The 27,160-nt window shown below is 44.3% G+C and overlaps 1 protein-coding gene and 1 non-coding gene across 2 annotated transcripts in view; one reads left to right on the top strand and one right to left on the bottom strand.

The window, feature by feature from the left end:
* LRRC8B (leucine rich repeat containing 8 VRAC subunit B) overlaps nt 1-27,160 on the bottom strand; it is an 88,723-nt gene that overhangs the window by 31,228 nt on the left and 30,335 nt on the right. Inside the window, exon 2 of the mRNA XM_038745525.1 lies at nt 5,910-5,966. The gene's annotated coding sequence lies outside the window, so the exon portion shown is untranslated. The remainder of the gene's footprint in view (nt 1-5,909; nt 5,967-27,160) is intronic.
* LOC119927881 lies at nt 26,265-26,371 on the top strand. The gene has a single exon (XR_005450847.1). It is a non-coding gene; the product is annotated as a U6 spliceosomal RNA (small nuclear RNA).

The following is a 27,160-nucleotide window of genomic DNA, read 5'->3' as shown; positions in this document are numbered from 1 at the left end:
TATACCATACTTTCCCAAACACTTAGTACAGTGCTTTGCACATAGTAAATGCTCAGTAAATACAACTGAATGAATGAGATGCAACTTGTTGATATCTGCATCAACCATTTCTAAATTGTTGTCCCTCCACTTATTATTACTTATCATTCCTGTTTCGTGCTTATTCATTCTTTCATTCAATCATATTTATTGAGCACTTACTGTGTGCAAAGCACTGTACTAAGCGCTTGGGAAAGTAAAATACAGCACATAGAGAGAAAATCCCTGTCCACAGCAAGCTCACAGTGCTGATATATACTATGCTATGGGGCAGGGAGTGGGGGAAGAGAAAAGGGAGTGAGTCAGGGTGACATGGAAGGGAGTGGGTGATGAGGAAAAGTGGGGTTTACTATGCTTATCATGTGCTGAGCACTGTACTAAGCACTGGGGTAGATGAAGACGTCTACAGTTACTCCGGTCAGAGGTCTCTACTAAGTCTTGAAAAATCTGACACAAACTGAAGGCTAGAGAGTCCTCCAAGATCCATTAAATACCAAGTGCTTAATTTCAGCCCAGGTAGGGAGGAGATCAATCAATCAATCAATCGTATTTATTGAGTGCTTACTGTGTGCAGAGCACTGTACTACGCGCTTGGGAAGTACAAGTTGGCAACATATAGAGACAGTCCCTACCCAACAGTGGGCTCACAGTCTAAAAAGGAGATGGGGATACTAACCTGCAGCACTTGGGCAATTAATCCCATGTCCACCACTTTTCTGCTGTGTGACCTTCGACAAGTCACTTCAATTCTCTGGACCTCAGTTACCTCATCTGGAAAACGGGGATGAAGACTGTGAGCCCCATGTGGGACAGGGACTGCGGCCAACCTGATTAGCCTGTATCTACCCCGGTGCTTAGTACAGTTCCTGGCACATAGCAAGTGCTTGGCAAATGCCATTTAAAAAAAGACTCTAAAGGAGGAGAGACTGGTTGTCTGACACGTATGGAGGAGGAGGATATTCCAGACCAGAGGGAGAAGGTGGACAAGAGCCTGGTGGTAAAATAGACAAGATCAAGGTACAGTAAGCAGGCTGGCAATAGAGGAGTGAAGTGGGCGGGCTACCAGGGTTGTACTAGGTATTCCCTGGCTTTCCCAGTCTCAGTAGGAAGGAGAACAGATGTCAAACACCATAACAGATTGGAAAATTGAGGCACAAGAAGTTAGGTGAACTGCCCAGTGTCTCACAGCCGGCTAGTAGAAAAGCTGGTAATAGGACCCAGGTCATCTGACTCCTAGGCCTGTGTTCTTTCCACTAGACCACACTGCTTCTCAAAATGTTTCTTCCTTCAGCTTCTATCTACTGATTACTGACCTTCTGGAAGGACTATACAGCCTGCACTCACATCAGTTCAGAACTTCTAACCCTGGCTTTTAAAGCCCTCAACCCACTCTGCCCCCTCCTTGAGTTTGTCCTTATCCTTATCTTCCTCTTACTTAACTGCCATCATCTTCTGCTATTATGGCATTCCCGCCCACCCAGATTGCCCTAATCCCACTTAGTCCAGCTCGCTTTTCTCTTTTAAAACTCAACTAAAAACTTTCTTCTTCCACAAATCTTTTACAGAACATAGCCCAAATTTCAGACAGTGCAACCAGGCTCCAGTAACTCAAGAAACTCTTAGCACTTTAATAAACTCCCTGGCACTTAGTGAACATTTCTTTTTTTAAAAAAATGATATTTGTTAAGCACTTACTATGTGCCAGGCACTGTACAAAGTGCTGGGGTAGATAAAAGAGTCACACTGCTTGCCTGTTCTAATTGTTGGGATCCATACAAGGTAATCATCTTCTAGACTGTGAGCCCGTTATTGGGTAGGGACCATCTCTATATGTTGCCGACTTGTACTTCCCAAGCGCTTAGTACAGTGCTCTGCACACAGTAAGCGCTCAGTAAATACGATTGAATTAGACCCACCTGGGGCTCGCAGTCTGAGTAGAAGGGAGAACAACTATTGAATCCCCGTTTTACAGAGGAGGAAACTGAGACACAGAGAAGTGAAGCGACTTGCCCGAGGCCTCACAGCAGGCGAGGAGCAGACCAGCCAATCGAACAGGAACGCACAGGTCCTCTGAATCCCCCCCCATGCCATCGTGGCTCAGTGGAAAGAGCCCGGGCTTTGGAGTCAGAGGTCATGGGTTCAAATCCTGGCTCCACCAACTGTCAGCTGTGTGAGTTTGGGCAAGTCACTTCACTTCTCTGTGTCTCAGTTACTTCATCTATAAAATGGGGATTGAGACTGTGAGCCCCCCATGGGACAACCTGATCACCTTGTAACCTCCCCAGCGCTTAGAACAGTGCTTTGCACATAGTAAGCGCTTAACAAATACCGTCATTATTATTGTTATTATAAAAAATAATCAGGTTGGACACAGTACCTGTCCCACGTGGGGCTCACAGTCTTAATCCCCATTTTACAGATAAGGGAGGCACTGAGAAGTTCAGTTCATTCATTCATTCAATTGTATTTATTGAGCGCTTACTGTGTTCAGAGCACTGTACTAAGTGCTTGGAAAAGTACAGTAATAGAGACAATCCCTGCCCAGAACAAGCTCACAGCAGTCAAGGGGGTGCGGGGTGGAGGGAGACAGATATCAATACAAGTAAAAAGACGTCAATTGAATAAATAAAACTATAGATATATACATAAGTACTGTGGGGTGTGGCGGGGGGAAGAGCAAAGGGAGTGAGGCGGAAGGAAGTGGGAGATGAGGAAAAGTGGGGCTTAGTCTGTGAAGGCCCCTTGAAGGAGACGTGCCTTCAGTAAGGCTTTGAAGTGGGAGGGAGAGTAACTGTCTGTTGGATTTGGATTTGAGAAGGGAGGGCATTCCAAGCTGGAGGTAGGATGTGGGCCAGGGGCCTGTGGTCTGATAGTCGAGATGGAGGCCCAGTGAGAAGGTTTGCGCCAGAGGAGTGAAGAAGTGTGCAGGTTGGGTTGTAGAAGGAGGGAAGCGAAGTGTGGTAGCAGGGGGCAAGGTGATGGAGTGCTTTAAAGCCAATGATGTGAAGTTTTTGTTAGATACAATTGGATAAATTTAGTTCATCATCATCATCATCATCAATTGTATTTATTGAGCGCTTACTGTGTGCAGAGCACTGTACTAAGCGCTTGGGAAGTACAATTTGGCAACATATAGAGACAGTCCCTACCCAATAGTGGGCTCACAGTCTAAAAGGGGGAGACAGAGAACAAAACCAAACATACTAACAAAATAAAATAAATAGAATAGATATGTACAAGTAAAATAAATAGATAAATAAATAGAGTAATAAATATGTACAAACATATATACATATATACAGGTGCTGTGGGGAAGGGAAGGAGGTAAGATGGGGGGATGGAGAGGGGGACGAGGGGGAGAGGAAGGAAGGGGCTCAGTCTGGGAAGGCCTCCTGGAGGAGGTGAGCTCTCAGTAGGGCCTTGAAGGGAGGAAGAGAGCTAGCTTGGCGGATGGGCAGAGGGAGGGCATTCCAGGCCCGGGGGAGGAGGTGGGCCGGGGGTCGATGGCGGGATAGGCGAGAACGAGGTACGGTGAGGTTAGCGGCAGAGGAGCAGAGGGTGCGGGCTGGGCTGGAGAAGGAGAGAAGGGAGGTGAGGTAGGAGGGGGCAAGGGGATGGACAGCCTTGAAGCCCAGGGTGAGGAGTTTCTGCCTGATGCGCAGATTGATTGGTAGCCACTGGAGATTTTTGAGGAGGGGAGTAATATGCCCAGAGTGTTTCTGGGCAATTTAGTTACTTGCCCAAGGTCACACACTAGACAAGTAGTGGAGTCAGGATTGGAACCCAGGTCCTTCTGATTCCCAGGATTGGTATCTATCCACTAGGCCAAGCTGCTCCTCAGTAACTCCCATCTAATTACCTCACTGTAGTATATATTTGTATTCTCCAATCCATGGTCTTGGATTTCTTATCGAGGTCTACATTTGTCCTGACTTCCCCATGCATTTGTAAACCCCTTGAGCATGGGACCACATCTGGTAAATCCAATAAGGGTGTCCACATATCCAGTACAGTGCCTGGCTCCCCTCAGGCCCTTGATAACTATGACTACCTAACTTCAACTCCCGTGGCTTACTGGCGAGAGCATGGGCTTGGGAGTCAGAGGACGTGGCTTCTAATCCCGCCGCCGCCACTTGTCTGTTCTGTGACCTTTGACAATCAATCAATTGTATTTATTGATCGCTTACTGTGTGCAGAGCACTGTACTAAGCCCTTAGGAAGTACAAGTTGGCAACATATAGAGACAGTCCCTACCCAACAGTGGGCTCACAGTCTAAAAGAGCCACTTAACTTCTCTGTGCCTCAGTTACCACACCTGAAAAATGTTTGGCTTGTATCTACCCCAGCACGTAGAACAGTGATTGGCACATAGTAAGTGCTTTAACAAATACCATCATTTTTATTATTTTTTATTATTATTATTGTTAAGTGTTACCACTGCTAAATTGATTGTTCCAGCTGTCATGGAAAATGGAGACTTCAGTGATTCCCTGCCCCCCGCCCCCGCCTTTTTTTTGAAAAACAATATTTGTTAAGCACTTACTATGTGCAAAGCACTCCAGCACTTAGAACAGTGCTTTGCACATAGTAAGCGCTTAACAAATGCCATCATCATCATCACTCTACCAAGCACTGGGCTAAATAAAAGCAGGTTGGACACAGTCCCTGTCCCACAATCTTAATCCCGTTTTACAAATGAGGTAACAGAGGCACAGAGCTCTTAAGGGTTTTGCCCGAGGTCACAAAGCAGACAAGTAGAGGAGCCGGGAATAGAACCAGAGGCTTTCTTACTCCCAGCTCGATGCCCTATCCACTTAGACTTCCTAGACCACATCTCCAGAAGACATATGATTGGAATGTGACCTGGAGTTGCCTATTATAAACACTGTTCCCAATACTTAAAGCATATGATAAGAAAAGCACTAAAAGGACATAGAATTTAAGTGATTACACTAAAATAAGTGGCTGCAATATAATTTCATTAATCCACTCTCTAAAAAAAAAAAAAACTTGAATTTTCACAAATCCAGCTCCTTTTACTGAACACTACATGCCTTTTCCAATGCAATGCTGAGGTGAGGAAATCAATCAATCGTATTTATTGAGCGCTTACTGTGTGCAGAGCACTGTACTAAGCACTTGGGAAGTACAAGTTGGCAACATATAGAGACAGTCCCTACCCAACAGTGGGCTCACAGTCTAAAACAACTCCATGTACATTAAAAGTAAAACCTCCTCACTTCAAATTAAAACAGCAGGGCTAGAAATTGTTACGGGACTGGTAAACTATACACTTTATGTTTCCAAAATCCAGAATATTCAAATCCCTAGCAGGTGCTAGTGTCATGGATGCCGGATTTTTTAGGTTATACCATAGCAAATTGGGCCCTTCAGGAAAAGCGTCAACTTTTCCAGACCACTAGGGAACCATTTTATGTACTGAAGAGCACGGTCACAATTTATGTTATGAAGCAGGAGGCGAGTTCAGGCACTGGAAGAATTGAGCTCAATATCTTTAACGAACTACTGGCATCCTTACTATGGTAATGTGCAGAACGCACAAAGCGCTCATTATGATGGAGTCCATACCTTGCCAAAGTGTAAATGTGAAGATGCTGTTTTCCAAACCGCCCTCTACAAGAGCAGAGCCTACTGGCAAAGATTTGCAAGATCAGATATGCTTATTTTCCCTTCTTTTCTGTCCCATTTAATACCTCTTATGCAAGCCCCCTCGAGAGCTAGTGTGTAAGGAATGCCAATTTAATAATCGTCCCAGTCTCCCAGATTTTCTTCAATAAGTCTTTCAGTTGTATTAAGAAAATCAAACTCTTACATGCCTCTCAAAGATTAAAAGATTAACTTCAACTTACCCTCTTAATGTTGGTCACTTGGAAGCTCTATAATTACAATTTTTGCTTGAAGAATCCCTGAAGAGAAATCACAAAGAGGATGTAAAGTTTTCTGCTCGCAGCCCAATTAAAACTAGTTCTATTTATCCATTTCCACAATGTCTAGCACTGCCCTTAATGATCTTTAATTATGGGAAGTTTACCTTAAAAAAACAAATAAAACAATTTTAAACAAATTTAAATTAATAAATTAATTTATTATTACTATTTTAAAACAAATAATCCCAATTTTGAGAATAACAGCACAAAAAATCCTGACCATATTTTTGTGGCTCTACCAAAACTGCTAGATTTACATTTGGAACACTTTATCACAGAGTATTATTCCCCTAGATCATTACTTCTAATTGAGAAATGTTATATTAATGACGCATAATTCAATCCAGGAACACTGGGCCCAGCAAGCTGCACAATTCTGCATTTTACCATAACCAGAAAAGTATTTTGCTTGGTGAAGGCTTAAAAAATCCTTCCAATATTGACACTCCTACAGTATGCACACTGAGAAACAACACAATGAAGAGAACAAGAGAAATAACACAATGGATCTCAATCTCTCAGTCCAGGAGAATTCAAATTAGGTCTGCCAAATTCAGAATCTACAGATAACTTGATTCTGAACCTACCTCCTTCCCCTCCCCACAGCACCTGTATATATGTTAGTACAGATTTATTACTCTATTTTACTTGTACATATTTACTATTCTATTTATTTTGTTAATGATGTACATTTAGCTTGAATTCTGTTTCTTCTGACGACTGGGCACCTGTCCACATGTTTTGTTGTCTGTCTCCTCCTTCTAGACTGTGAGCCCGTTGTTGGGTAGGGACCGTCTCTATATGTTGCCGACTTGTACTTCCCAAGCGCTTAGTACAGTGCTCTGCACACAGTAAGCGCTCAATAAATACGACTGAATGAATTATGAGCAGAGCATAAATTCAAACACTCATTTTTTTATGGTAGTTAAGTGATATGTTTCAAGCACTGTTTTAATATTACTAATAATGATTATGGTATTTGTTCATTCATTCAATCGTATTTATTGAGCGCTTACTGTGTGCAGAGCACTGCACTAAACACTTGGAAAGTACAATTCGGCAACAGAGACAATCCCTACCCAACAACGGGCGCACAGTCTGGACGGACTAGACGCTAAGCGCTTACTATGAGCCAAGCACTGTTCTAAGTGCTAGGGTAGCTACAAGGTAATCAGGTTGTCCCAGTGGGGCTCACAGTCTTAATCCCCATTTTACAGATGATGCACCAAGAAGTTAAATGCCTTGCCCAAGGTCACACGGCAGACAACTGGCGGAGTCGGAATTAGAACCCATGTCCTCTGACTCCCCAGGGCATAATAATAATAATAATAATAATAATAATAATAGCATTTGTTGAGCGCTTACTATGTGCAAAGCACTGTTCTAAGCGCTGGGGGGATACAAGGTGATTAAGTTGTCCCACGTGGGGCTCGCAGTCTTAATCCCCATTTTACAGATGAGGTAACTGAGGCTCAGAGAAGTTAAGTGACTTGCCCAAGGTCACACAACAGACATGTGGTGGAGCCGGGATTCGAACCCATGACCTCTGACTCCAAAGCCCGGGCTCTTTCGACTGAGCCACGCTGCTGTTTTAAGCGCTGGGGTGGAAACAAGTCAACCAGGTCAGACGCAGTCCCTCTCCCACATGGGGCTCACAATCCAAGTAGGAGGGAGGATGCGGATTCAATCCCCATTTCATAAATGAGGCAACTGAGAAGTGAAGTGACTAGCCCAAGGTCACATAGAAGGCAACTGGCAGAGCCAACATTAGAACCCAAGTCCTCTGACTCCAGGCCCGAGCTCTAAACTCCGCTCTCTGAGCTCCGCACAATGGAAGTGTTACAAAACTAGACCACAGTGGTGGAATTTGTAGGTTTATAGCACCTCTGCCCCCATAACTGCACAAAGCCAAGCTTGCAAACTCTTCAGAAATAAAGGGTAATCAAGTTCATTTTCCTCAGCCAGAATGCATGAAGTAAGCAAACAGGGAAAACAAAAGCAAAGCACACTTAATGGTAAGGCTCCGAAAATCCAAATATTTATTTTAGACACCATTTATAAAGAGCACAGAGTTCCACAACATGGTTTTGACAGAACTAGCTTCCAAATGAACTCTTCCTCAGGGTCTGGGTGCTATTCAAGGAATCATTCATTCATTCAATCGTTATTTATTGAGCGTTTATAACAATAATAACAATAATGGTATTTGTTAAGCACTTTCTATGTGCCAAGCACTGTTCTAAGTGCGGGGATGGATACAAGGTTATCAGGTGACTTAGTACAGTGCTCTGCACACGGTAAGATTTCATTCATTCAATCGCATTTATTGAGTGCAGAGCACTGTACTAAGTGCTTAGGAAGTACAAGTTGGAAACATATAATAATAATAATGGCATTTATTACTCTATTTTATTTGTACATATTTATTCTATTTATTTTATTTTGTTAATATGTTTTGTTTTGTTGTCTGTCTCCCCCTTCTAGACTGTGAGCCCACTGTTGGGTAGGGACCCTCTCTACGTGTTGCCGACTTGGACTTCCCAAGCGCTTAGTACAGTGCTCTGCACACAGTAAGCGCTCAATAAATACGATTGGATGAATGAATGAATATTAAGCGCTTATTAGGTGCAAAGCACTGTTCTAAGCGCTGGGGAGGTTACAAGGTGATTGGCTGTCCCAAGGGGGGCTCACAGACTTAATCCCCATTTTACAGATGAGGTAACTGAGGCCCAGAGAAGTTCAGTGACTTGCCCAAAGTCACACAGCTGATATAGAGACGGTCCCTACCCAACAACGGGCTCACAGTCGAGACAAACCACAAAGCAAAACATGTAGACAGATGTCAAAATCATCAGAACATAGAATTATAGCTATACGCACGTCACTAACAAAATAAATAGAATAGTCAATATATACAAATAAAATAGAGTAATAAACCTGTACAAATATATACAAGTGCTGTGGGGAGGGGAAGGGGGTAGGGCGGGGGTGTTGGGGAGGAGAGGAAAAAGGGGACTCAGTCTGGGAAGGCCTCCTGGAGGAGGTGAGCTCTCAGTAGGGCTTTGAAGGGAGGAAGAGAGTTAGCTTGGCGGATGTGCGGAGGGAGGGCATTCCGGGCCCGGGGGAGGACATGGGCCGGGGGTCGACAGCGGGACAGGCGAGAAAGAGGCACGGTGAGGAGATTAGTGACAGAGGAGCGGAGGGTGCGGGCTGGGCTGGAGAAGGAGAGAAGGGAGGTGAGGTAGGAGGGGGCGAGGTGATGGACAGCCTTGAAGCCGAGTGAGGAGCTTTTGCTTGATTCGTAGGTTGACAGGCAACCCCACTGGAGATTTTTGAGGAGGGGACTTGCCCAAGGTCACACAGCTGACAAGTGGCGGAACCGGGATTAGAACCCATGACCTCTGACTCAATCAATCAATCGTATTGAGTGCTTACTGTGTGCAGAGCACTGTACTAAGCGCTTGGGAAGTACAAGTTGGCAACATATAGAGACAGTCCCTACCCAACAGTGGGCTCACAGTCTAGAAGACTCCCAAGCCCTTGCTCTTTCCACTAAGCCACGCTGCTTACTGTGTGCAAAGCACTTTACTAAGTGCTTGAATGATCTGCTACCTTAAAATTGGTTTCTCATCATTCTTCTTCTACAAGGTGGGATGCAAGTTTTACTACTACTGCTAATAATAATGATGATGGTATTTGTTTAGCACTTACTATGTGTCAATCAACCAATTAATGGTATTTATTGAGCACTTCCTGTGTGCAGAGCACTGTACTACACACTTGGGAGAGCACAATATAATGAAATTAGATAGCAGATATGTTTCCTGCCTATAGCTAGCTTACAGTCTAGAGTCAAGCACATTCTAAACTCTGGGGTAGATACAAGTTAATCAGGTTATACACAGTCCCTGTCCCACATGGGGCTCACGGTCTCAGAAGGAGGGAGGCCAGGTATTGAATCCCCATTTTACAACTCAGGCACAGAGAAGTTACAGGAGGTGCCCGAGGTCACACAGCAGCATATCGAGCACAAGCCCAAGAGTCAGGAAGTCATGGGTTCTAATCCCGGCTCCACCTCTTATCTTCTGTGTGACCTTGGGACAGGAGCACCCCACTATCAATCGGACATGCATTTAAATTGCTTTTCTCATAGTGGTGATGGTTTGCAGAAAGCCATCCACACTCCTTCACTTTCACTCCTTCACTTTAAAACACTTCACCTTGCAGAGAAGCAGCATGGCCTGGTGGATAAAGCCCGGGCCTGGGAGACAGAAGGTCAAGGGTTCTAATCCTGGCTCTGCCACTTGTCTGCTTTGTGACCTTAGGCAAGTCACTTCATTCTCTGTGCCTCAGTTACCTCATCTGTAAAATGGGGATTGAGACTGTGAACCCCAGGTGAGACAGGGACTGTGTCCAACCCAATTTGCTTGTATTCACTGCAGCATTTAGTACAGTATTCATTCATTCATTCAATCGTATTTATTCATTCAATCGTATTTATTGAGCACTTACTGTGTGCAGAGCACTGTACTAAGCGCTTGGGAAGTAAATACAATTATTATTATCATTATTATCATCATCATAATTTGTGGAGCCAGGACTAGTACCCTGATCTTTTCATTGCCAGGCCCGTGCCCTTTCCACAGACCACGCTGCTTCTCAGAGACTGAAACTTTATTTTTTAAACGGTCTCTGCTAAGCACTTACTATGTGCCAGGCGTTTTTCTAAATATTAGGATAGATACTAGGTAATCAGGTTGGATACAGTCCACGTCCCACGTGGCTCGCACTCTTCAACTCCATTTTACAGATGGTGTAGCCGAGGCCCAGAGAAGTGAAGTGATTTGCCCAAGGTCACACAGAAGACAAATGGCAGAGCTGGGGCTAGAAACCAGGTCCCTCTGACTCCAATAGCTGTACTCTTTCCACTAGGCCACACTGCTCCCAAGCGCTTAGTACAGTGCTCCACACACAGTAAGCACTTAATAAATATGACTGGATGAATGCCCCTCAGAAAGACAGCCCTCCAAGATGAACTCTCAAAACTGAACCCTGCAAGATTTGAAGCTGGCCAAGTGGAAATTGTCTTCTTAATAATAGTAATAATAATAATAAAATGGCATTTATTAAGCGCTTACTGTGTGCAAAGCACTGTTCTAAGCAGCGTGGCTCACTGGAAAGAGCCCGGGCTTTGGAGTCAGAGGTCATGGGTTCAAATCCCAGCTCCGCCAACTGTCAGCTGTGTGGCAAGTCATTTCACTTCTCTGTGCCTCAGTTACCTCATCTGTAAAATGGCGATTGACTGTGAGCCCCCCGTGGGACAACCTGATCACCTTGTAACCTCCCCAGCGCTTAGAACAGTGCTTTGCACATAGTAAGCTCTTAATAAATACTAAAAAAAAAATGTGGATCAGAAAGTGCCAATGCAAACATGATCCCATCTCTCTGATCCTCTGGGGAAGGCATCACTGATCAATGAGGGACCCATCCAGTGGTCAACGTCAATCATGTGTCTCTGGTGCCTTAGTGAGGTAAACTCTTTAGTGCTGCATTGTAATAATAAAAATAATAATGATAGTATTTATTAAGTGCTTTCTACGGGAAAGCACTGTTCTAAGCACTGGGGAGGTTACAAGGTGATCAGGTTGTCCGACATGGGGCCCACAGTCTTAGTCCCCATTTTACAGATGAGGTAACTGAGGCAAAGAGAAGTTAAGTGGCTTGCCCAAGGTCACACAGCTGACATGTGGCTGAGCCAGGATTCAAACCCATGACCTCTGACTCCCAAGCCCACGGTCTTTCCACCGAGCCACGCTGCTTCAGCGTTTAGTACAGTGCTCTGCACACAGTGAGCGCTCAATAAATATGAATGAATGAATGAACACTGTGTTTTTCTATTTCAACCATTAGCACGGGCCTGGGACTCTAAAGGTCATGTGTTCTACTCCTGGATCTGCCACTTGTCTGCTGTGTGGCCCTGGGCAAGTCACTTCACTTCTCTGTGCCTCAGTTACCTCATCTGTAAAATGCGGATGAAGACCCTGAGCCCTATGTGGGACAGGGACTGTGTCCAACCTGATTTTCTTGTATCCACCCCAATGCTTACTACAGTATTTGGCACATAGTAAGCACTTAAATACCATTATTATTATTATTATCATTAGTTATTTACTGGATTGGTGTCTGATATGCACTTTAACAAAGAACTGAATAGGAAAGATTTGGGGTTAACATAAGAAAAAAAATAATAATAGTGGTATTTGTTAAGTGCTTACTATGTGCCTGGCACTGTACTAAGTGCTGGGGTGGATACAAAGGCTCACAGTCTTACTCCCCACTTTGCAAATGAGGTAACCGAGGCACAAAGAAGTAAAGTGACTTGCCCACGGTTACACAGCAGACAAGTGGCAGAGCCAGGATTAGAACTCAGGTCCTTTGGACTCCAGGCCCATGCTCTAGCCACTAGGCCAACATGCTTGTCTCCACAGTGACGGTTTTAAAACCCTAGAATGAATTGCCCAGAGAAGAAGTAAGATTCTTCATTGGTCAAGGAATTCTGAAGGCAGGGGGATGGACTGTCTGTCGCTATCCCCCTGTATTTAATTTGAGGATACCACATACAGGCATTAATACCAATTTTGGATTGAAGGCTGAGAATTAGAGAAGCAGCATGACTCAGTGGAAAGAGCCTGGGGTTGGGAGTCAGAGGTCACGGGTTCTAATTCCCGCTCCACCATTTGTCGGCTGTGTGACTTTGGGCAAGTCACTTCACTGGGCCGAAGTTCCCTCATCTGTAAAATGGGGATGAAGACTGTGAGCCCCATGTGGGACAACCTGATTACATCGTTATCCCCCGCAGGTGCTTAGAACGGTGTTCGGCCCATAGTAAGCACTTAACAAACGCCACCATTATTATTATTATTACTGAAGTTGAGAGTCAATGGTAAAAACTCCTAATATAAAAATGTAATCTTAGAGAGATATAGACGAGAAGAAGTTGAGAATTGCTTTCCATAGGGAAGCTAAAACAACGTGTTGCTTTTTCCTCAATCCCCTCCATGATGGCTGAGCGAAGCTGCTTCCTCTCCTCTGTGCCATCATCATCAATCGTATTTATTGAGCGCTTACTGTGTGCAGAGCACTGTACTAAGCGCGTGGGAAGTACAAGTTGGCAACATAACTCCACACATCCGCCAGGCTAGCTCTCTTCCTCCCTTCAAGGCCCTACTGAGAGCTCACCTCCTCCACGAAGCCTTCCCAGGCTGAGCCCCCTTTTTCCTCTCCTCCTCCCCATCCCTCCCTCTGCCCTACCTCCTTCCCCTCCCCACAGCACTTGTATATATTTGTACAGATTTATTCCTCTATTTATTTTACTTGTACATAGTTACTATTCTACTTATTTTGTTAATAATGTGCACATAGCTATAATTCTAATTGTTCTGACGATTTTGACACCTGTCTACATGTTTTGTCCTGTTGTCTGTCTCCCCCTTCTAGACTGTGAGCCCGTTGTTGGATAGGGACCGTCTCTAGATGTTGCTGACTTGGACTTCCCAAGTGCGTAGTACAGTGCTCTGCACATAGTAAGCGCTCAATAAATACGATTGAAGAATGAATGAATGAATGCCACCCAGGGCCCCTGCTCCCAACATGCTTTTGTGCACAGCGCCAGGGGGATGAAAGCTGCAGAACCTGCAGCATGAGGTCTCCACAAACCCTTACGAAGACTGGCATCTGCAGGAGTGGTATTATATTTATATATTATATTTTTATAAATTATATTATATTATTTATAATATATCATAGATAATAATGCATTTTATATTATATGCCATTATTATTATTTTATTTTGCTTTAATGATAGCATATATTAAGTGCTTACTATTTGCAAAGCACTGTTCTAAGCACTGGGGAGCTTACAAGGTGCTCAGGTTGCCCCACAGGGGGCTCACAGTCTTCATCCCCATTTTACAGATGAGGGAACTGAGGCCCAGAGAAGTGAAGTGACTTGCCCAAAGTCACACACAGATGACAACGGGCGGAGCGGGGATTTGAACCCATGACCTCTGACTCCAAAGGCCCGGGCTCTGATATGCATATAGCTATACTTAGAGAAGCAGCGTGGATCAGTGGAAAGAACACAGGCTTTAGAGTCAGAGGCCATGGGTTCAAATTCCAGCTCCACTAATTGTCAGCTGTGTGACTTTGGGCAAGTCACTTCACTTCTCTGGGCCTCAGTTCCCTCATCTGTAAAATGCGGATTAAGACTGTGAGCCCCCCATAGGACAACCTGATCATCTTGTAACCTCCCCAGCGCTTGGAATGGTGCTTTGCACATAGTAAGCGCTTAATAAATGCCATCATTATTATTATTATTACTTCTATTTATTTTGATGGTATCGATGCCTGTCTACTTGTTTTACTTTGTTGTCTGTCTCCCCCTTCTAGACCGTGAGCCCATTGTTGGGTAGGGACCATCTCTATCTGTTGCTGAATTGTACTTTCCAAGCACTTAGTACAGTGCTCTGCACACAGTAAGCGCTCAATAAATACGATTGAGTGAATGAATGAGGCTAAGGGTGAGCCTTGGACTCTCAATCATGAGGAGCCTGAAATTCTGTTCCTCTAGCCACAGCATGCTTTTTTGGCATTTTGTAAGTGCTATGTGCCAGGCACTGTACGAAGCGCTGGAGTAGATACGGGCTAATCCGGTTGGACATTGTCCATGTCCTATATAGGGATCACAACTTTAAACCCTATTTTACAAGTGACGTAACAGGCACAGATAATTTAAGTAATAATAATGATTATTATTATTATGGTATTTGTTAAGCACTTACTATGTGTCAAGCAGTGTTCTAAGCGCTGGGGTAGATACCAGGTAATCACGTTGTCCCATGTGGGGCTCACACTTTTATTCCCCATTTTACAGATGAGGTAACTGAGTCATGTTAAATGACTTATGGTCACACAGCAGACCGGTGACCTGCCGAAGTTCAGGGAGCAGACAAGTGGTGGACGAGGATTAGAACGCAGGTCCTTCTGATTCCCAAACTCTGTGTCCTTCCCATTAGGCCATGTCGATTCTCTGCTGACTATTATTTTTGTTTATTTATCCTTGCCTTTTATAATAATAAAATAGAAATAATATATTATCAATAATATATAATAATAATTATAATTATATAATTGTAATTATAATTAATATAATAATAATAATAATGGCATTTATTAAGCGCTTACTATGTACAAAGCACTAAGTGCTGGGGAGGTTACAAGGTGATCAGGTTGTCCCACAGGGGGCTCACAGTCTTTATCCCCATTTTACAGATGAGGTCACTGAGGCGCAGAGAAGTGAAGTGACTTGCCCCAAGTCACACAGCTGACAACTGGTGGAGCCGGGATTTGAACCCATGACCTCTGACTCCAGAGCCCATGCTCTTTTCCACTGAGCCACGCTGCTTCTCAGCGTGCTCAGCTGCTTCCCCTATCCCTTCTTCACAGTTCTAGATTGTGTTTTATTGTTTCATCCCCTATCCCTTCTTCATAGTTCTAGATTGTGAGTCTCCTGAAGGGCTGTGGGCAGAGCACTGTACTAAACACTTGAGAGACCCTAAAGAACTGGTCTGAAAAAAAGACTACGCTCAAATCAGGTCAGGTCTGTACCCAAACCTATAGTCACTAACAAATCACATTTACAAACATCTGGACACCAGCTAACCTAATCTCTAATATGAATTTGAGAATGCTTTTACTCTTTAAAAGCAGAGATTAGGCTTTTTTTCCCCCACTGTATTCTCCCAGTGTGCATCTTCTGCTAGAATGACGCATGGATTTTATTCTGGCTAAAAGCATTGTTGGAATTACAGGCAGCTCGTCTGGCATTATGAGACTGCTTAGATGTGGCTGCCATGGTATCAGAAGATCACACATACATGGTATCAGAATGGATTGGTTTTTAATGGTATTTGTTAAGCACTTACTGTAAGTTTGTTCATTCATTCAATCATTTACTGAGCATACAATAAGCGCTCAAGCAATACTACTGAATGAATGAATGAACTTACTGTGTGTCAAACATTATTCCAAGCGCTGGGGTAGATGCTAGTAAATTAGGTTCAACGTTATCCCTGTCCTCCATGGGGTTCACAGTTTAAGTCAGAGGGACAATATGAGAACTGAGGCACAGAGAAGTTAAGTGACTAGCTCAAGGTCACACAGCAAGAATTTGGCAGAGCTGGGATTAGAACCCAGCTCTAATCAGGGCTCCACCACTTGCTGGCTGTGTGACTTTGGGCAAGTCACTTCACTTCTCTGGGCCTAAATTCCCTCATCTGTAAAATGAGGATGAAGACTGTGAGCCCCAGGTGGGACAACCTGATTACCTTGTATCTACCCCAGTGCTTAGAACAGTGCTTGGCACATAGGAAACGCTTAACAAATACCATAAGTATTATTTATTGTTATTACAAGTAATATAGTACATGTTCTCCTTATCAGGGGGTTTTGCCAGAACTTCATTTATTCATTCAATCATATTTATCGAGTGCTTACTGTGTGCAGAGCACTGTACTAAGTGCTTGGGAGAGTAAAATACAACAATAAACAGACACATCCCCTGACCACAATGAGCTTATAGTCTAGAACTCAACTTACAAAATAGAAATGGATGTTTGGTGCTCTGTGGCCAGCAGGTGACAAATTGAATTAATGAATTTCAGAAGGAAACCCTAATCAAACCTCAGGATTTTCCAACTAATCATCACAGCATTAGCCTCCTTGATGGGGAAGAAGCAATGCTTAGAAATTCTTCTTCGGTGTAGTTCCTGTGGAATGGTCAGTGGCTCTGGGAGATTCATTCATTCAATCGTATTTATTGAGTACTTACTGCGTGCAGAGCACTGTACTAATATAATAATAATCACTGCCACTGTCCAGCTCCTTTGCTCTTATGCTCAAGCTGCTGAAAGCTGCTGGCGAAAGTCTACAAACCATGGCAACCTCGTTCACTTCAAGTTTATCCCTTCCTGCCTTAACTCAGCCCTCTCCACTGCCAGACAAAACTATTTCTCCTCCCTTATTGACACCCATGCCCATCATCCCCATCAGCTCTTCCGTACATTCAACTCCCTGCTCAGGCCCCCCGGTTCCTCCCCCCCCGCTCCCTTCCCTCACCCTCAACGATCTGGCCTACTTCATTAATAAAATTAAATCCATCAGGTCTGAGCTCCCCAAAGTCACTCCACCTGCTTGTCCAACCCCCTGGCTCCCAACCCTCTCCGCTACTCTCCCATCCTTCCCAGCAGTATCGTCAGAGAAGATCTCCTCCCTCCTCTCAAGTGCTACTCCAGCCACCTGTGCTTCTGACCCCATTCCCCCTCATCTTATGAAATCTCTCACTCCGTCCCTTCGCCCTCCTTAACTTCCATCTTCAACCGCTCACTCTCCACTGGCTCCTTCCCCTCTGCCTTCAAACATGCCCACGTCTCTCCAATCCTAAAAAAAACCCTCTCTTGACCCCACCTCACCTTCTAGTCATCGCCTTATCTCCCTCCTACCATTCCTTTCCAAGCTCCTTGAATGAGTCACCTACATGCGCTGCCTCGAATTCCTCAACACCAACTCTCTCCTCAACCCCCTCCAATCTCGCTTCTATCCCCTACATTCCACAGAAACTGCCCTCTCAAAGGTCACCAATGACCTCCTGCTTGCCAAATCCAACGGCTCATACTCTATACTAATCCTCCTCGAGCTCTCAGCTGCCTTCGACACTGTGGACCACCCACCCCCTTCTCCTCAACATGCTATCCAACCTTGGCTTCACAGGACTCCGTCCTCTTCTGGTTCTCCTCTTATCTCTTCGGCCGTTCATTTTCAGTCTCTTTTGCGGGCTCCTCCTCCCTCTCCCATCCCCTTACTGTAGGGGTTCCTCAAGGGTCAGTTCTTGGTCCCCTTCTGTTCTCGATCTACACTCACTCCCCTGGTGACCTCATTCGCTCCCACGGCTTCAACTATCATCTCTACGCTGATGACACCCAAATCTACATCTCTGCCCCTTCTCTCTCTCCCTCCCTCCAGGCTCGCATCTCCTCCTGCCTTCAGGACATCTCCATCTGGATGTCTGCCCGCCACCTAAAACTCAACATGTCATGTCCAAGACTGAACTCCTTGTCTTCCCTCCGAAACCCTGCCCTCTCCCTGACTTTCCCATCACTGTTGATGGCACTACCATCCTTCCCGTCTCACAAGCCCGCAACCTTGGTGTCATCCTCGACTCCGCTTTCTCGTTCACCCCTCAAATCCAGGCCGTCACCAAAACCTGCCGGTCTCACCTCCACAACATTGCCAAGATCCGCCCTTTCCTCTCCATCCAAACCGCTACCCTGCTCATTAAAGCTCTCATCCTAACACGTCTGGATTACTGTATCAGCCTCCTCTCCGATCTCCCATCCTCCTGTCTCTCCCCACTTCAATCCATACTTCACGCCGCTGCCCACATTGTCTTTGTCCAGAAACGCTCTGGGCATGTTGCTCCCCCTCCTCAAAAATCTCCAGTGGCTACCAATCAATCTACATATCAGGCAAAAACTCCTCACCCTGGACTTCAAGGCTGTCCATCCCCTTGCCCCCTCCTACCTCACCTCCCTTCTCTCCTTCTCCAGCCCAGCCCGCACCCTCCGCTCCTCTGCCACTAATCTCCTCACCGTGCCTCGTTCTCGCCTGTCCCACAGTCAACCCCCGGCCCCCGTCATCCCCCTGGCCTGGAATGCCCTCCCTCTGCACATCCGCCAAGCTAGCTCTCTTCCTCCCTTCAAGGCCCTACTAAGAGCTCACCTCCTCCAGAAGGCCTTCCCAGACTGAGCCCCCTCCTTCCTCTCCCCCTCCTCCCCCTCCCCCTACTGCCCCTCCCCACAGCACCTGTATATATGTATATATGTTTGTACGTATTATGACTCTATTTATTCATTTATTTTATTTGCATATTTATACTATTTATTTTATTTTGCTAATATGGTTTTGTTTTTGTTCTCTGTCTCCCCCTTCTAGACTGTGAGCCCACTGTTGGGTAGGGACCGTCTCTATATGTTGCCAACTTGTACTTCCCAAGCGCTTAGTACAGTGCTCTGCACACAGTAAGCGCTCAATAAATACGATTGACTGAATGAATGGCATTTATTAAGCGCTTACTATGTGCAAAGCACTATCCTAAGCACTGGGGAAGTTACAAGGTGATCAGGTTGTCCCACGTGGGGCTCACAGTCTTAATCCCCATTTTCCAGATGAGGTAACAGGCACAGAGAAGTTAAGTGACTTGCCCAAAGCCACAGAGCTGACAAGTGGCGGAGCTGGGATTTTAAACCCATGATCTGACTCCATGTACCCTAGCATTCTCTTTTTTAATCAACTCTCTTTGGATCAGGCATTTGGCAAGGGGAAGTTAAAGGCATGAAGGGTACCAAGCAAAGAAAGTGGAATTGCTATTTGCCACCGAGTTGTGTCTGAGAAGTTTAGTCACTTCGGTCAGAGGCTGAAGTCTTTGCGTGTGAGTACGTACACACAGGCAACCAAGCAGGAGTTGGAAGCAGTGTGACAAATCAGGGGTTTGGAAGTCAGGGGACCTGGCTCCTAATCCAGGCTCTGTCTCTTACCTGTTGTGTGACCTTGGGCAAATCATTTAACTTCTCCGTGCCTCCGTTTCCTCATCTGCAAAATGGTGATTCAATCCCTGTTCTCCTTCCCCCATAGCTCATGCCCCCATATGGAATTCGCCGTCTATGTTCGACCTGATTATCTACTATCTACCTCAGTGCTAAATACAGTTTTTGGCTCACAGGAAACACTGAGCAAATGTCATAGTTGTCATCATCATGACGATTTCACGGAAGGGCAGCGATTTTGGCTCCGGTGTTGGAGGAAGAAAAGGCTTTCAGAATGGCTAGAAAAGAGAGCCACCCCTATGTATGTAGATATAGGAGGCCTTCCCAGACTGAATCCCCTTTTTCCTCTCCTCCCCCCATCCCCCCTGCCCTACCTCCTTCCCCTCCCCTCAGCACCTGTATATATATTTGTACAGATTTATTACTCTATTTTACTTGTACATATTTACTATTTATTTTGTTAGTGATGTACATATAGCTTTAATTCTATTTGTTCTGACGATTTTGACACCTGTCTACATGTTTTGTTTTGTCATCTGTCTCCCCCTTCTAAACTGTGAGCCCATTGCTGGGTAGGGACCGTCTCTATATGTTGCCGACTTGTACTTCCCAGGCGCTTAGTACAGTGCTCTGTACACAGTAAGCGCTCAATAAATATGATTGAATAAGTATATAGGGAACCAGGGTTCTAACTGCATGCTTAAGATCCACTCAGCCTTTGGGGGTTTGTTCATAAAGTCGGACTTCCCCCAAACTCCAGCGTTTACTGATTTTTCACATTACTTCTCCCACATTTGACTACCTGTTCCGTACAGTTATTTCTATCAGTCGTATTTATTGAGCACCTGCTGTGTGCTGAGCGCTGTACTAAGTGCTTGAGAGAGTACAGTAGAACAGAGTTGGCAGATATGTTCCCTGCCCACACTGAGCTTTCAGTCTAGGGGGGTGGAGTAAACACACATTAATGCAACTAAATAAATTACAGATATGGACATCTGTGCTGTGGGACTGAGGGGAGGGGTGAAATAAAGGGAGAAAATCCGAGTGCAAGTGTGAAGCAGAAGGGGAGTGGAAGGAGAGGGAAATAAGGTTTTAGTCAAGGGAAAGGCTTCTTGAAGGAGATCTTTCCCTATGGGGAGTGTCTATCAAGCTCAAAGGACAGCTGAATTGCCTCATCATCAACAATGAGATGGATAATCCCTGATGTACACTACCTCTCTAATTGTGGGGAAAAAAAGGTAAATCTTGGGTAAAATGGAGGGATCTGGGCATACTACCAAACCATGATTATAGTATCTCTCATACCTCCTACATGCCTTCATATGGTGGGCATTCACTAACGCTTTCTGGCTTTTCTTTTAGACTGTGAGCCCACTGTTGGGTAGGGACTGTCTCTATATGTTGCCAACTTGTACTTCCCAAGCGCTTAGTATAGTGCTCTGCACACAGTAAGCGCTCAATAAATATGATTGATTGATTGATTGATTCTTTAGGGGTGGCAATAATAATAATCATAATTGTGGCGTTTCTCAAGTGCTAAGTGTCAAGCACTGTACTAAGCACAAGATAATCAGGCCCCACATGGGTTCACAGTGTAAAGTGGAGAAGAATAGATAATAAATCCCCACTTTTAAGCAGCACTGAGGCACAGAGAAGGGAAATGACTTGCCCAAGGTCACCTGGCAAGAATTTGGCAGAGTTGGGATTAGAAACCAGGCCCAGGTCCGTGCTCCTTCCACTAGTTCCTGCTGCTTATGGTATTTGTTAAATGCCTAATATGTGCCAGGCACTGTACTGTGCACTGGGGTAGATACAAGATAATCAAGTTGGACACAGCCCATGTCCCACATGGGGCTTACAGCTTTAATCCCTATTTTACAGATGAGGTAACTGAGGTACAGAGAAATTAACGGTCTCAAAGACACACAGCAGACAAGTGGCTGAGCCATGATTAAAACCCAGCTCTTCCAGGCTCTAATCCCAGAAAGACCTGGGACGTCACCAAATTTAACTGAACATTTAAAAGGATTATCAAACCTTTTTGTTTTTTAGTTACCAAACTACCGAGAAACAGCCCTACCAAACTGTAAAAGTGTTTATTTTATTTAAACTATTTGGATCTAAATTTGGGTCATTCTAGCAGGTCCCAAAGCAGAGGTTTCGTGCTGGCCATGCACAACATAAGCATCTTCCAAACCACCCAGAGAAGCTAAAATACACAGTGTCAAGAAAAAAAAAAAAAAGCACTGTTTTTCTACAGCAAACCATTAATTCATAAGTGCATTTAATGAAGCAGCATCAACAACGGCTGTCTCCGGGCTGACGACAATATAATTAAGACAGATATTGGGAATAGTCTACATCTTTTGTTTTGTTGTCTGTCTCCCCCTTCTAGACTGTGAGCCCGTTGTTGGATAGGGACCGTCGCTAGATGTTGCCGATTTGTACTTCCCAAGCGCTTAGTCCAGTGCTCTGCACACAGTAAGCGCTCAATAAATACGATTGGATGAACGAATGAATGAATTAAAGAATAGGCAGGATCAAGTCTGATTGCACAATCCTTAAAAGGAACCACTTAGGCACCAGATTTGCGGACAGAGTGCATAAATAATTCAAGCTCAGTCTGTATTTAAGGGACTCACTACCATCTCTACCCATACACCAGGTTGTATTGTACTCTCCCAAGAGCTTACTACAGTGCTCAATGAATATAATTGATGGGCCATAACAATCATATAATCAATCATGATGAGAAGCAGCATGGTTCAGTGAAAAGAGCACAGGCTTTGGAGTCAAAGGTCATGGGTTCAAATGCCAACTCCGCCAATTGCCAGCTGTGTGACTTTGGGCAAGTCACTTCACTTCTCTGTGCCTCAGTTCCCTCATCTGTAAAATGGGGATTAAAACTGTGAGCCCCCAGTGGGACAACCTGTTCACCTTGTAACCTCCCCAGTGCCTAGAACAGTACTTTGCACATAGTAAGCACTTAATAAACGCTATCATTATCATTTTTATTATTATTATATTTACTGGGCCATGGTCAAAACAGCACATGTTAAATCAGTATCTGATTTCAGCCACCTTCAGGGGCACAGATGGTATACCACTCATTCAATTGTATTTATTGAGCACTTACTGTGTGCCGAGCACTGTACTAAGTGCTTGGAAAGTACAGCTTGGCAACAGAGACAATCCCTACTCAACCACGGGCTTGCAGTCTAGAAGTGGGGAGACAGACAACAAAATAAAACAAGTAGACAGGCATACCATATCATTATTCCTCATTCCATTCCCATATCCCAAAGCAACCTGGATTTATCGCTTCTGTTTCAGCTTCTGATTTCCCAAGGGACGCAGTGTGGTGCAGTGGAAAGACACAGGCTAGGAGTCAGGAGACTTTTTTTATGGTATTTTTTAAGCAATTACTCTGTTACCTGGAACTGTACTAAGTGCTGGGGTAAATACTAGTTAATCAGACCCAGATGCAGTCCCATTTCCACAAAGGGCTCAGTTTGAATCCCCATTTTACAGATGAGGTAACTGAGGCACAAAAAAGTCAAATCACTTGCCCAAGGTCACACAGCAGACAGGTCACAGAGCCGGGATTAGTCTCAGGTCATTCATTCTTTCATTCATTCAATCGCATTTATTGCGCGTTTACTGTTTGCAGAGCACTGTACTAAGCGCTTGGATGGCCCGGGCTCTACCCACTAAGCCATGCTGCTTCTCATGCTGGGTTCTATGGGTTACCATAGACAAGAGGAGGAACCGGGGTTAGAACCCGTGTCCTTCTGACTCCTATTTTGTTAATATGTTTTGTTGTCTGTCTCCCCCCTTCTAGACTGTGAGCCCACTGTTGGGTAGGGACCATCTCTAGATGTTGCCAACTTGTACTTCCCAAGCGCTTAGTACAGTGCTCTGCACACAGTAAGCGCTCAATAAATACGATTAGGCTCCAACAGTCCATTCTGGAATGGCCAAGGCAGTGACAAACTCCCCCCAGCCCCCTTTCCTGTTCCATTTTGGCCTTCTCCCACTTTTAGGTCTGTCCTGGCTCTTTGATAGTTCTGAAGAGTCATATTTAAAAAGAAGATCTCTCTCTCCTCCTCCTCTCCCTCTCTCACACACACAGAACAGTCTAGAGTCCAACAGAATAGCACTTTCCACTCTTAAAGAATGGTTAATTAATCCATGTAAATCCTCCGCAGGAAGAATAAACTTGCCTTTATTTATATAGCAACCAGAGGCCATTGTGTCACCATGTGTCAAATCTCTTCCATTTTAGAACCAAGTTGCAATCACTCTAATTATAAACAAGCACTTCATCAGTTTCACTAACTGCTGCTTAATCCAACAGTTCTTTGGGAGGGAGAGCAACTTTTGTTTGAGGTAAATTAATTGTCTCCGGTACTCGAGGAATGGTTTTCCCCTCCACAAATTAGTTTAAACTGATGGCTCTGTCCCAGGAAGACTAGAGTTTCCTTAACCAGTACTGTAGTTCTGCAATTCTCAGATGTGAACTAAAATGTTCCCATCAGTCGAGAACAGCATACATCATTAGGGAACACTTCTGTATTTACACGTTTCCCGACTACAGTCTCCCTTGGATGATCCAGGAAGTGGAGCTAAATAGCTTAGCCATTATCAAAGCTGAATTTAACAGCTCCGTGGTGCTTTGAAAATCACTTTCAGCATTATTAAAATTTCCCGTAGAAAAAATTCACTCCTTTGGAAATATTACTTTAATTATGAGAGTAATACATGAAGTTGCCAAAGTATGAGGTTTTATACAGTTTGGGGCATAACCCATCCCCCTCTCACTCTCTCCTCCCTCTCCCATCCCTCCCCATTATAGCCGGATCCAGCTGGGCAGTCAGTCCTCGGGTCAATGACACGAGTTCAGAGGAAATGGAGAATTTCCCAAGCCTTTTTAAAACATTCATTATTAATAATTTAAATACCTCTGAATATTAGAAATATATTGATATTGATTCATACATATTAATACAAATAATCCTTAATAATAATGATGGCATTTGTTAAGCGCTTACTTCCGTGCAAAGCACTGTTCCAAGTGCTGGGGAGGATACAAGGTGATCAGGTTGTCCCACGGGGGGCTCACAGTCTTAATCCCCATTTTACAGATGAGGTAATGCACAGAGAAGTTAAGTAACTTGCCCAAAGTCACACAGCTGACAATGGGCAGAGCCAGGATTTGAACCCAGGACCTCTGACTCCCAATCCTGTGCTCTTCCCACTGAGCCATGCTGCATTTAGGTAAGTGTTCACACACTGTACTAAGAGCTGGGTTAGATAAGAGATAATCAGGTCCTACGTGGGGCTCCCATTCTAAAGTAGGAGAGCGCACAGGTATTGAATCTCCAGTTTGCAGATGAGGGAACTGAGGCGCAGAGAAGTTAAGGGACTTGCCCACGATCATTCATTCATTCAATTGTATCTGTTGAGTGCTTACTGTGTGCAGAGCACTGTACTAAGCGTTTCGGAAGTACAAGTTGGCAACAGACAGAGACAGTGCCTACCCAACAATGGGCTCAAGGACTAGAAGCAGGGAAGTGGCAGAGACGGAATTAGAACGCAGGTCCTCCGACTCACTTGCTCTTTCCACTAAGCCAAGCTGCTTCTCTTCATCATCATCATCAATCGTATTCATTGAGCGCTTACTATGTGCAGAGCACTGTACTAAGCGCTTGGGAAGTACAAATTGGCAACATATAGAGACAGTCCCTACCCAACATTGGGCTCACAGTCTAAAAGGGGGAGACAGAGAACAAAACCAAACATACTAACAAAATAAAATAAATAGAATAGATACGTACAAATAAAATAAATAGAGTAATAAATATGTACAAACATATTCTTGTTCTCTTCTTGACCAAGCCCTGGCTTACTGGGTTTGTCCTCTCTTCAGAAAGAAGCAGTTTCTCTAGGGCACCACTATCACTACCTGTAGTAATCACCAGAGGTGAACAAAGAGGCCAGCATTTCCTTTCAACCGGGAGAAGCAACTTTGCCAGAGAAATTTTCATAATGTGATTCACCCTCAATACTATTACTGTTGAGATGGGAAAAACACTGACCAAGATGGTGGTTGCTTTCATCGTTCCCTTTGGAGCCGTAACAGAACTGGCCTCACATCCTGGCCCTTTCTCAGCAATCTGTATGTTTTCCTCACTTTAAACATCGCAACCCCAATTATATAGATATATATATATATTATTATTATTGTATAATATATAATATATATATTATATATAATATAATTATTATTCTATAGATAATCGATGGTATTTATTGAGCACTTAGTGGGTGCAGAGCACTGGGAGAGCATTCATTCATTCAATCACATTTGTCTGAGTACTTACTGTGTGCAAAGCACTACAGTAAGCACTTGGGAGAGTACCATATTACAAGAGACAAACACACAATATAAGAGTTGGTAGACGTGATCCCTGCCCACAAGGAGCTTAGAATAATACAGTTGTGTTGTCAGAGCCATCATGAATAATCATCTTTGCAAATTAGTGAGAGATTTACAGGTGATAAATATGACATTTTTGCTAGAATAGACACTGGTTAAAATAACAATAACAATAATAATTGCTTGCTTCGGCAGCACATATACTAAAATTGGAATGATACAGAGAAGATTAGCATGGCCCCTGCGCAAGGATGACATGCAAATTCATGAAGCGTTCCATATTTTTTTCAAAGCCCTACTGAGAGCTCACCTCCTCCAGGAGGCCTTCCCAGACTGAGCCCCCTCCTTCCTCTCCCCCTCCTCCCCGCCTTACCTCCTTCCCCCCCCCACAGCACCTGCATATATGTATATGTTTGTACGTATTTATTACTCTATTTATTTTATTTGTACATATTTATTCTATCTATTTTATCTTGTTAATATGTTTTGTTGTCTGTCTCCCCCTTCTAGACTGTAAGCCCGCTGTTGGTAGGGACTATCTCTATATGTTGTCAACTTGTACTTCCCAAGCGCTTAGTACAGTGCTCTGCACACAGTAAGTGCTCAATAAATACAATTGAATGAATGAATGAATAATGGTATTTGTTAAGTGCTTACTATGTGCAAAGCACTGTTCTAAGCGCTGGGGAGGTTACAAGATGATCAGGTTGTCCCATGGGGGGCTCACAGTTTTAATCCCCATTTTACAGATGAGGTAACTGAGGCCCAGAGAAGTCAAGTGACTTGCCCAAAGTCATACAGCTGACAGTTGGCGGAGCCGGGATTTGAACCCATGACCTCTGACTCCAAAGCCCAGGCTCTTTCCTCTGAGCCATGCTGCTTCTCACTGAGCCACGGTGCTGTACCTCCTGGATCACTACTAGATGATCAAAGTATTCACCATGAATTCCCTGGATGAGATTAGCCAATAAAAGGCAATATGAGAGAGAAACTGGGGCCTTTTATTGATTAACAAACCTATGTGACAGGGTCAAAGTGTCAAAACTTTCAGCATCAATGTGGATATTTCCCTAAC

This window comes from Tachyglossus aculeatus, chromosome 4, assembly GCF_015852505.1.
Source record: "Tachyglossus aculeatus isolate mTacAcu1 chromosome 4, mTacAcu1.pri, whole genome shotgun sequence".
In the NCBI taxonomy this organism is placed as follows: domain Eukaryota; kingdom Metazoa; phylum Chordata; class Mammalia; order Monotremata; family Tachyglossidae; genus Tachyglossus; species Tachyglossus aculeatus.
This window is presented reverse-complemented; position numbering and strand designations above follow the sequence as displayed.